We start from the raw sequence: 10,153 nt of genomic DNA on the forward strand, positions 1-10,153 counted from the left end.
ACTGCTGGCACATTGGTTAAAAAGCGCTAACTAAAATATCGTATCTAATTTGAGGCACCATAAGAGAGAATATAACATTTTCCACAATAACCAACTCTAGCAAATAGGACCAAGTCCAGAGTTTGACTTGGATAGACCAGTACTGCCTGGACCTAAGCAATGGCACCCATCCTAGGCCACAAGCTTTAGAGGGCCTTGCACTGGCCTTCCTCTAACCATACCCCTGACCATGGGGCCAGCTGTACTAAGGGCCTAAAGGATGTGCTCATCTGCAGCCGACATGTCCCAGCCCTCATCTTGACCAAGACTCTAAAATTTCCCACCTGCTTCCAGGGTCTGCTCAGGCCCCTTCTCTGAGTCAGTTGTCCTGAGGACAGATGACCCCACCAACAGTATTTACAACCCTAGGCCAAAGAATGGTCAAAGAGCAGCTGTTTGAAGGATGTATGGAGATGTATGGGCTGGAGTTCCACAGATAGGCACATGTTAAGTTCCTACTACAAGGAGCCTGGGGAAGAGAAGATATCAGGTCAGAGGCTGGCTCTCTGCACTTTACCTTGTTCTAAAAACAAACTCAGAGTTGGAAGGCAAGACAGGTAGATCAGCTGACATTAGGAGTTCGAGACCAGGCTTGCCAACATGGTGTAACCCTGTCTTTAATAAAAATGCAAAAATTAGGTGGGCATGTTGGCAGGCACCTGTGGTCCCTCAGCCACTAGGAGGCTAAGGCAAGAAAATCACTTGAAACTGGAAGGCGGAGATTGCAGTAAGCCAAGATCGTGCCACTGCACTCTACTCCAGCCTGGGCAACAAAGACTCCGTCTCAAAAACAAAACGAGAAAACAAACTCAGAGGAATCTGAATTCTCTGTTTGACTCTGATCTAGGTTACTATGAAGTTTTATTTGATAAAAGTAGGCAAAGGAGCATTTTGTATTTATCAGTTAACTTGATTCATAACTTGTAAATTTTTAGACATATGAACCTCATCTTAGTTCATTGAGTGTTACTATAAAGGAATACCTGAAATTGGGTAATTTATAAAGAAGGTTTATTTGGTGCACAATTCTGCCGGCCACAAGGTCAGGCATCTGGTGAAAGCCTCAGGCTGCTTCCATTCGTGGTAGAAGGCAAAGGAGAGCCAGCATGTGCAGAGATCACATGGTAAGAGAGGAAGCAAGTGGAGGGAGGTGCCAGGCTCTTTTCCACAACCAGCTCTCTGGGGGCAGCTAACAGCAAGAGCTCACTCACCCCCACCACCCACAGAAGGCATTAATGCAGACATGAAGGCTCCACTCCCATGACCCAAACACCTCCTATTAGGCCCCACCTTCAATGTTGGGGATCAAATTTCAACATGAGATTTGGAGAGGTCAAATATCCAAATCACAGCAGACCTGCAATTTGTATCCTTGCCCCAAGTCCAAAAAATATTAGGAATGGACCTGGAAAATCATCTAAAAACCTTCTCCTATGAGGAACAGTTGAAGAAAATGAATACACTGAGCCTAGAAAGAGAAGAGACTGGTGGGAAGATAAAAGAACCAGCCATTTTTTACACGACAGCCAAAGAGCTATCGTGTGAAAAATAAAGCAGATCTCTGTGGAGTCAGAAATACAAGGAGTAATGTTCCAATTTCATAGAATGAGAAACTTTTTTTTTAAACAATAAGAATGCTTTTTAAAAAGTTAGTCTGTCATGTAAATAACTGAGTTTTCAGACAGCAAAAATAAAGAAGCAGAGGGTAAGTAATCACCTCCCAAGGATAATGTGGAAGAAATTCTGATATTAGAGAAAGGCAGATGCCATATTCCCTGAGGGCCTATATAGCTGAAATATAAAAATATAGCTCTACATGCAGAGACTAGCGATAAGAAACACAGGCAAAACCAAAGTTACACCCTGAAGTAACATTTCTTTCTTAAAAAGTTCCTATCAGCTTGCTCTTTTGTCATTTGCCTCCTTACAAAATAAACAAGGGTGAATTCCTCCACTCTACAAAATTAATTACTAAACAGAAGACCAAAGCAGCCTTGTCTCAACGGATTTTTCACCCTCCAGCAAATCTCAACCTTCCCTACTGCTACCAGTTGGATCCTGTGACTTGTCATTATTGCTGAAAACCCTGCTCCATTCCTAAAATTGACTCTAGCACCTCTCTATCATCAAGAAATATTTATTAAGTAGAAATGCTAAAGATATAGCAGGAGCCTAGACAGAGCCCTCACCCCTTGAGTGTCTCAGAGACAGCGGGATTATAAATTAAAACACATGGCCAGGCACAGTGGCTCACGCCTATAATCCCAGTGCTTTCGGAGGCCAAGGCGGGTGAATCACTTGAATCTAGGAGTTCGAGATCAGCCTGGGCAACACAGAGAAACTTTGCCTCTATTAATACAAAAACTGGCCAGGCATGGTGGTGCAGGCCTGTAATCTCAGTTAGCTGGGGCTGAAGTGGGCTTAGTGAGCGGAGATCACGCCACTGCACTCTGGCCTAGGTACAAAATGAGGCCCTATCTCAAAAAATAAACACATAAGCAAATAATAAATGAATATGAATATGAAGATAAAATGGAATGATATGAAAGAAATGGGGGTGCTGCATATACAGGTAATCATGAAGGTCCCTCTGGAAGAGAAAGAAGGCAGCCATGTCAAAACCTGAAAGAAATATATCACCTATAATCTCAACTCTTTTGGAGGCTGAGACAGGTGGATCCCTTGAGCCCAGGAGTTCCACATCAGCCTGGGCAACATAGAAAGTCTTCATCTCTACAAAAATTACAAAAATTAGCCAGGCACAGTGGCACACACCCTAGTCTTAGCTACTTGGGAGACTGAGGTGGGAGGATCACCTGAGCCCAGGAGTTTGAGGCTACTGTGAGTGATGATCACTCCATCCTGGGTGACAGAGTAAAACCCTGTCTCTAAAAAAAATTAATAAATAAGTCATTATAAGTAAAAGGAACAGCATGCACAAATCCTTGAGACAGAATGTGCTTTTATACAAAGGGAAGAAAAAAAAGTCATATACCACACACCCATAAGTATGGCCAAAATCTAAAACACTGACAACACCAAATGTGGACAAGGATGTGGGGCAACAGCAACTCTCATTCACTGCTGGTGAGGCTGCAAAATGGCACAGCCACTTGGGAAGACACTGTTGCCGTTTCTTGCAAAAATAAATGTATTTTTAACATATGATCCCGCAACCGTGTGCTTTGGTATTTACCCAAGTTGAAAACGTAAAAAAAAAAAAAAAAAAAAAACCTGCACATGGATGCTTACAGCAACTTTATTCATAGTTTCCAAAACTTAGAAGTAACCAAGATGTCTTTCAGGAGGTGAATGAATAAACTGTAGTACATCCAGACAATGGAATATTACTCAGCACTAAAAAGAAATAAGCAATCAAGCCACAAAAAGACATGGAAGAAACTTAAATATTTATCCTAAGTGAAAGAAGCTACTCTGAGAAGGCTACACACTGTATGATTCCAACTATTTGACCTTCTGGAAAAGGCAAAAGTATGGAAACTGTAAAGAAGCTGGTGGCTGGCAGGGGTTGAGGAGAGGGACAGATGAACAGCCAAATCACAGAAGATTTTCAGCAGAGTCAAACTACTCTATAAGATACTATGGGCTTTGCAGACACCGCCGCCGCCTGGAACCTTGTAGTGTCAGCCATGGTCAATCCTACCATGTTCTTCGACATTGCCATCAATGGCGAGCCCTTGGGCCGCATCTCCTTCAAGCTGTTTGCAGACAAGGTTCCAAAGACAGCAGAAAACTTTCATGCTCTGAGCACTGGAGAGAAAGGATTTGGTATAAGGGTTTCTGCTTTCACAGAATTATTTCAGGGTTTATGTGTCAGGGTGGTGGCTTCACACGCCATAATGGCACTGGTGGCAAGTCCATCTACGGGGAAAAATTTGATGATGAGAACTTCATCCTAAAGCATACAGGTCCCGGCATCTTGTCCATGGCAAATGCTGGACCCAACACAAACGGTTCCCAGTTTTTCATCTGCACTGTCAAGACTGAGTGGTTGGATGGCAAGCATGTGGTCTTTGGCAAGATGAAAGAAGGCATGAATATTGTGGAGGCCATGGAGCGCTTTGGGTCCAGGAATGGCAAGACCAGCAAGAAGATCACCATTGCTGACTGTGGACAACTTTATAAAGTTTGACTTGTGTTTTATCTTAACAACCAGACCACTCCTTCTGTAGCTCAGAAGAGCAACCCTCCACCCCATTTGCTCATACTATCCTAAAATCTGTGCTCTCTGCAGTTCCCTTTGGGTTCCATGTTTTCCTTGTTCCCTTCCATGCCTAGCTGGATTGCAGAGTTAAGTTTATGATTATGAAATAAAGACTAAATAACAAAAAAAAAAAAAAAAAAAAAGATAACTATGATGTGGAGACAGGCACGGTGGCTCACACCTGTAATCCCAGCACTTTGAGAGGCCTAGGCGGGTGGATCACGAGGTCAAGAGATCGAGACCATCCTGGTCAACATGGTGAAACCCCGTCTCTACTAAAAATACAAAAATTAGCCAGGCATAGTGGCGCACGCCTGTAGTCCCAGCTACTCGGGAGGCTGAGGCAGGAGGATCGCTTGAACCCAGGAGGTGGTGGTTGCGGTGAGCCGAGACAAGCCATTGCACTCCAGCCTGGGTAACAAGAGCAAAACTTCATCTCAAAAAAAAAAAAAGAAGATACTATGATGTGGATACATGTCATTATTAAATTTGTCCAAATCCATAGAAGATACAATACCAAGAGTAAGTCTTTTTGTTTTTCTTTTTTTCCCCCAGAATAGGTGGAAAAAAGGAATGGATTCTAACATAACCTATGGACTTTGGGTGATAATGATGTGTCAATGTAGGTTCATCAACTGTTAACAAACATGTGACTCTGACGCGGGATGCTGATAACGGGGGAAGCTGCATATGTGTGGAGATAGGCGGTATATGGGAAACCTCTGCACCTTTGGCTCAGTTTTGCTATGAACCTAAAAATAAAGTCTACTTAAAAAAAAAAAAAAAAAGGCCGCCGCACCGCGGCTTGAGGGCGGGAGGCTGGGGGAGGGTAGCAGAGCCGGCACGGCCGCCACGTTGGGTCTGAAGCGGCTGCTGTAGGCGCCCATGGAGCAGCGAGCGGGCGGCGGAGCTGGCAACAGCAGCGTGGGATCTGCCTCTCTGCGAGCGGCCCGGGGTGGCGGCGACGGCGGCGCCATGAGCGGGGGCACCCCTTACATTGGCAGCAAGATCAGCCTCATATCCAAGGCAGAGATCCACTACGAGGGCATCCTCTACACCATAGACACCGAAAACTCCACCGCAGCCCTCGCCAAAGTTCGATCCTTTGGTACAGAAGACAGACCAACAGATCGTCCAATACCACCTCGAGATGAAGTCTTTGAATACATTATATTCCGTGGGAGTGACATTAAAGACCTCACTGTTTGTGAGCCACAGTGTTCTTTGCCTCAAGACCCAGCTATTGTTCTGTCCTCACTAGGCTGATTGACTTCTTCATTCCAGTCCATGGGTTCCTATAGGCCTTTCGGCAGGATGCCCACATACAGTCAGTTTAGTCCAAGTTCCTTAGTTGGGCGGCAGTTTGGTGCTGTTGGTGTTGCTGGAAGCTCTTTGACATCCTTTGGAACATAAACATCAAATAGTGGTACCTTACCCCAAAGTAATGCAGTTGGTTCTGCCTTTACATAGGATACAAGATCCCTAAAAACACAGTTATCTCAAGGTCGTTCAAGCCCTCAGTTAGACCCTTTGAGAAAAAGTCCAACCATGGAACAAGCAGTGCAGACCGTCTCGGCCCACTTACCTGCTCCAGCACCTGTTAGGAGAAGGAGTCCTGTATCAACCAGGCCTTTGCCATCTACCAGCCAAAAAGCAATAGAGAATCAGGAGCACAGGCAAGGTGAAGTACACTAAGTTTCAAGGCCAGAAAATGAGCAACTCAGAAATGATAATGAGACAAGTAGCTCCAGGTGCTCCTTCAGCTCCAAGGAGAGGGCGTGGGGGTCATCAGGGTGGCAGGGGAGGATTTGGTACTCAGCGAGATGGGCCAATGAAATTTGAGAAAGACTTTAACTTTGAAAGTACAAATGCACAATTCAACAAGGAAGAGACTGACAGAGAGTTTCATAATAAGCTTAAATTAAAAGAAGATAAACTTGAGAAACAGGAGAAGCCTGTAAATGGTGAAGATAAAGGAGACTCAGGAGTTGATACTCAAAACAGTGAAGGAAATGCTGATGAAGAAGATCCACTTGGACCTAATTGCTATTATGACAAAACTAAATCCTTCTTTGATAATATTTCTTGTGATGACAGTAGAGAACGGAGACCAACCTGGGCTGAAGAAAGAAGATTAAATGCTGAAACATTTGGAATCCCACTTCGTCCAAACCGTGGTCGTGGGGGATACAGAGGCAAAGGAGGTCTTGGTTTCCGTGGTGGCAGAGGGCGTGGTGGTGGCAGAGGTGGTACCTTCACTGCCCCTCGAGGATTTCATGGTGGATTCAGAGGAGGTCCTGGGGGCCGGGAGTTTGCAGATTTTGAATATAGGAAAGACAACAAAGTTGCTGCATAGTCTACAAACAAGCCTCTGAAAATAGGTGAATTTCTAGCTCTTCGTGGTCCTGAAAATTGATTTCAGTCTTTGCGAAGAATCAAGAAGTGAATTCGCTGTACATCTGTCACCAGCACTAGGTTTTAGTTTTTTGTTTGTTTTTCTGCTTAATTTCAAAGATAAAATGCAGTTACTTATGGGGGTGGAAGGCTAATCTTACAAAGTGAGCATTAAATATATTTGGAATAGCCGAAGCTTAAGTAATTTCTTATGTATAGTTAAACTAAAGTAGTACTTCAGTGGGACTTACAAGTATTTTTTCATCACTGAAAGGTTTTTTTATCACTAAATTGTATTTGGCAATTGCAAGTTGCCTGCAGATAGGGCCGTGATACTGTGTTTTGAGCCACAGAAGGTTGTGTTTGTATGTGTGCATGTGTGTATGTGTGTGCGTGTGTGTGTGTGTGTATCTTTTTCCTCCTTTCTTTTGGGGAATCCTGTAATATGAGGTAGCTTATTTCATCAGTTAATTAGGGTGCTGGATGGTAGAGAATTTTGTCAGTCAACTATGTACACACAGTAAATACTGTTTCTTAGGCAAAGGTAACTTTTCTATATAGTTGTAAAATTCCATTATATTCCATTGCCAAAGAAACAATAAAAACTTTGTATAGCTGTATAAAAAGCAACTAATTTTTTAAAGAATAAACATTTTAAAGTCAGGAAAAAAAAAAGGAACATCACTAAGACTGCAGCCCAGTGAACAAAGAAGAGGAGAGTGGAAGATGAGGTCAGAGAAGCAGCCAGGAGCCATATGCGTGATAACATTACAAACATTTTAGACTACATAATTTTTTGCTGTTGGGAGTTGTTCTGTGCATTATTGGATGCTGGATGTTTACCAGCCACCTTTGCCTCTGCCCACTAGATGCCAGCAGCAACCTACCCCAATTTGTGACAACCAAGAATGTCTTCAGACATCCCCTGAGGGCAAAATCTCCCCTGGTTGAGAACCACAGATATGGAGCCTCGTAAGTGACTGAGAGGAAGGCTTTATTTCCATGATAAAATGTTAAGTTTTCGTTTCAGTGTTAAGTGTATCAGAAAGCCAGTAAGCAGAATGATATGATCTGAATAACATTTAACATTCTTTTGCTACTGTGTATGGTGAGAATGAGGGAGGAGAACAGAGACAGGAGTGGAAGCAGCGAAGTCTGTTGGCAGTTTGCCAGATGACAAAAGTTCAACCTAGGTTTTTACCAGTGAAAAAAGTGAGATGTAGTCAGGTCCAGTTTACATTACAAAGACAGAAGTGACGAGACTTAACATGAGATGAGGAGGAAAAAAAATCAAGGATGAGGATGACTCCAGGGGTTCTGACCTGCACAAGTGGTAGATGATGATGTCACTAGTGACTTGGGGGAGACAGAGGAAGACTTGGGGGAGGCAGAGGAAGACTTGGGGGAGGCAGAGGAAGAAGTCACTGACAGGAAGAGTAATTCACATGATGAGCTCAAATGATCAGTCTAAAGAAACAGTGGTGAGGAAGAAGGGACAGCAAATATAAACAACTCTTGAAAATTTCTGCTGCAAAAGGAAACAAAAAAAAATGGGCAACAGACAAAGGGGATCCCAAGGTAGAGGTGGTTTAAAAAGGATTATTTATTCATTTAAGTTATCAGTAGCTCAAAAGATAAAACTTTATTACTCTCTCACTTAACCACCCAAAGATAAATGAGAAGTACCAGGCTAGGAGGTAGCTCTGCTCCTCAAGATCATCTAAAAATCCATCTTATTCATCCATCTCCCTCTAAGGTATTGCTCTCACCTTTGCAGGGTGAATAATATGCCCCATCAGCATATTAACATTCCTACATTCTCATCTGCAAAAAGGGGTAAAGAGAAAACAGAAAATGATTGGCTTCCTTATAAGGCCACAACCCAAAAATCACATATACCACTCATGTCCACACCCAACTATAAGAGAGAGGCTAGGAAATGCAGTTTCTAGCTGAACCAACGTGTATCCAGATAAACCCTGAGGATCCTATATATCAAAAGGAAGCCACAGAGAATGGGACTGGGTAGGCAGCTAGTTATCACTACTGCAAGTAACAAAAGGCATTGATGCTAACTAAAAAAGGATTCAGTGAAGAGAGAATGGTATCTTAGGAAAGAAAAATAACTGCTGGAATGCAGACCGGCAGGCAAGAAGAAATGAGATCCCGGGCACAAATTTACTCCCTCAGGAACAAGGTCACTTTGGTCTCTTGTCACTTCTCACATGCTTGATTTTTCATAAGAAGGGTTATCCCTTCATTGCATTTCTAGTGAATTAAAGTAGACCTTTCCTTCCATCTACTAGATCAATTACACAGAACGCCACGTAAAAATCTGGCTTTGATGAGCAGTTCTTACTTGGGTTATCTACCAAGAGGTTGACTCAGAGCTCCATCAAAGACAGAATGACCAAATTTCAGAGTTGGAGGGAGTCAACAAAGCTCATTTTACATGTTGAAGGTCACAAGGCTACAAAGTATCTGCTCCAACAGTACATCAGGAGTCCTCAAACTGCCAGATCATTCCACTTTCTCCTTGCTTACTTACAACATTCCTTTTCATAAAACAGTTTGTCTTCCCATGAAATGAACAACTCCTGAGGGCAAAGACTCAATGATACCTTCTTACATATCTATCTCCATGAAGATAGATATGGTCCGTGTTTGATATCCTGGTTTAATCTATCTCCACAAAGATAGATATGTAAGAAGCATGAAGCATGGCATGAGATACACAGATGTACTCAGTGGATACTTTTCAGTTCACAGATACAAAGAGATGTGGTTTCCCTTATCCTACTGTGTCAGAATTGCTATTCCTAATTAATCTAAAGGACTACTGGATACAAAGCAAGAAGGAAGGCCTGTCAGGCTCTCCTTAGGTAGGTCAATGGAAACTGGACCTTTAGAGAGATAAATTACTTGTCTGAAGTCGCAAGCTGTTTATAGCAGAGCCAAGACAAATATCCAGGTCTTCTGACTCCAGGTTCAAAACTCCTTTTCCTGTTAAATGTTGCTTCATTTTTCTGGTCTGTGTTTGATATCGAGGGTTAATTACTGAACTTCACATGATATGTTCCACAAAACTATTGAAAATGCTACTCATCTTAAGAGTCCTTCAACTACCTATATTTCTCCAGTGAAAAGAGAAACAGGCGTTACTGTTTCCATGCTACACACAAGGGAATAAAAACAGTACAGTCAAATGGCTGGCCTAGATCACAAGGCTGAACTTCAGATAATAAGGATTTTACTATTGTAGGGCTAACTGACAGAATTTTCTAGAAGATTCTCTCCTAGAGTATGGTGCCTATCTTTTCAAATAGAGACAACTTGAACATATTATAACATTTCCATAATGGATGGGTCACACATGGTTTTCCTTTCAATGTTTTCCATCTCCATAGACTCCAATATTAATGTATATTATAATCCAGGATATAAAATAAAATATTAAATATATAGTCGGAAGCAAAAAAAAAAAGTGTTTCTGAA

The 10,153-nt window shown here is 42.5% G+C and overlaps 2 pseudogenes; both read left to right on the forward strand.

Moving 5' to 3' along the window:
• The first annotated feature begins 3,689 nt into the window (after positions 1-3,689).
• LOC105729702 (peptidyl-prolyl cis-trans isomerase A-like) lies at positions 3,690-4,192 on the forward strand (annotated as a pseudogene).
• Positions 4,193-5,239: 1,047 nt separating this feature from the next.
• On the forward strand, positions 5,240-6,826 carry LOC105729413 (protein LSM14 homolog A-like; annotated as a pseudogene).
• The last annotated feature ends 3,327 nt before the right edge of the window (positions 6,827-10,153 follow it).

This window comes from Aotus nancymaae, unplaced genomic scaffold (assembly GCF_030222135.1).
Source record: "Aotus nancymaae isolate 86718 unplaced genomic scaffold, 86718_ANA_hifiasm-v0.15.2.pri h1tg000012l, whole genome shotgun sequence".
In the NCBI taxonomy this organism is placed as follows: Eukaryota; Metazoa; Chordata; class Mammalia; order Primates; family Aotidae; genus Aotus; species Aotus nancymaae.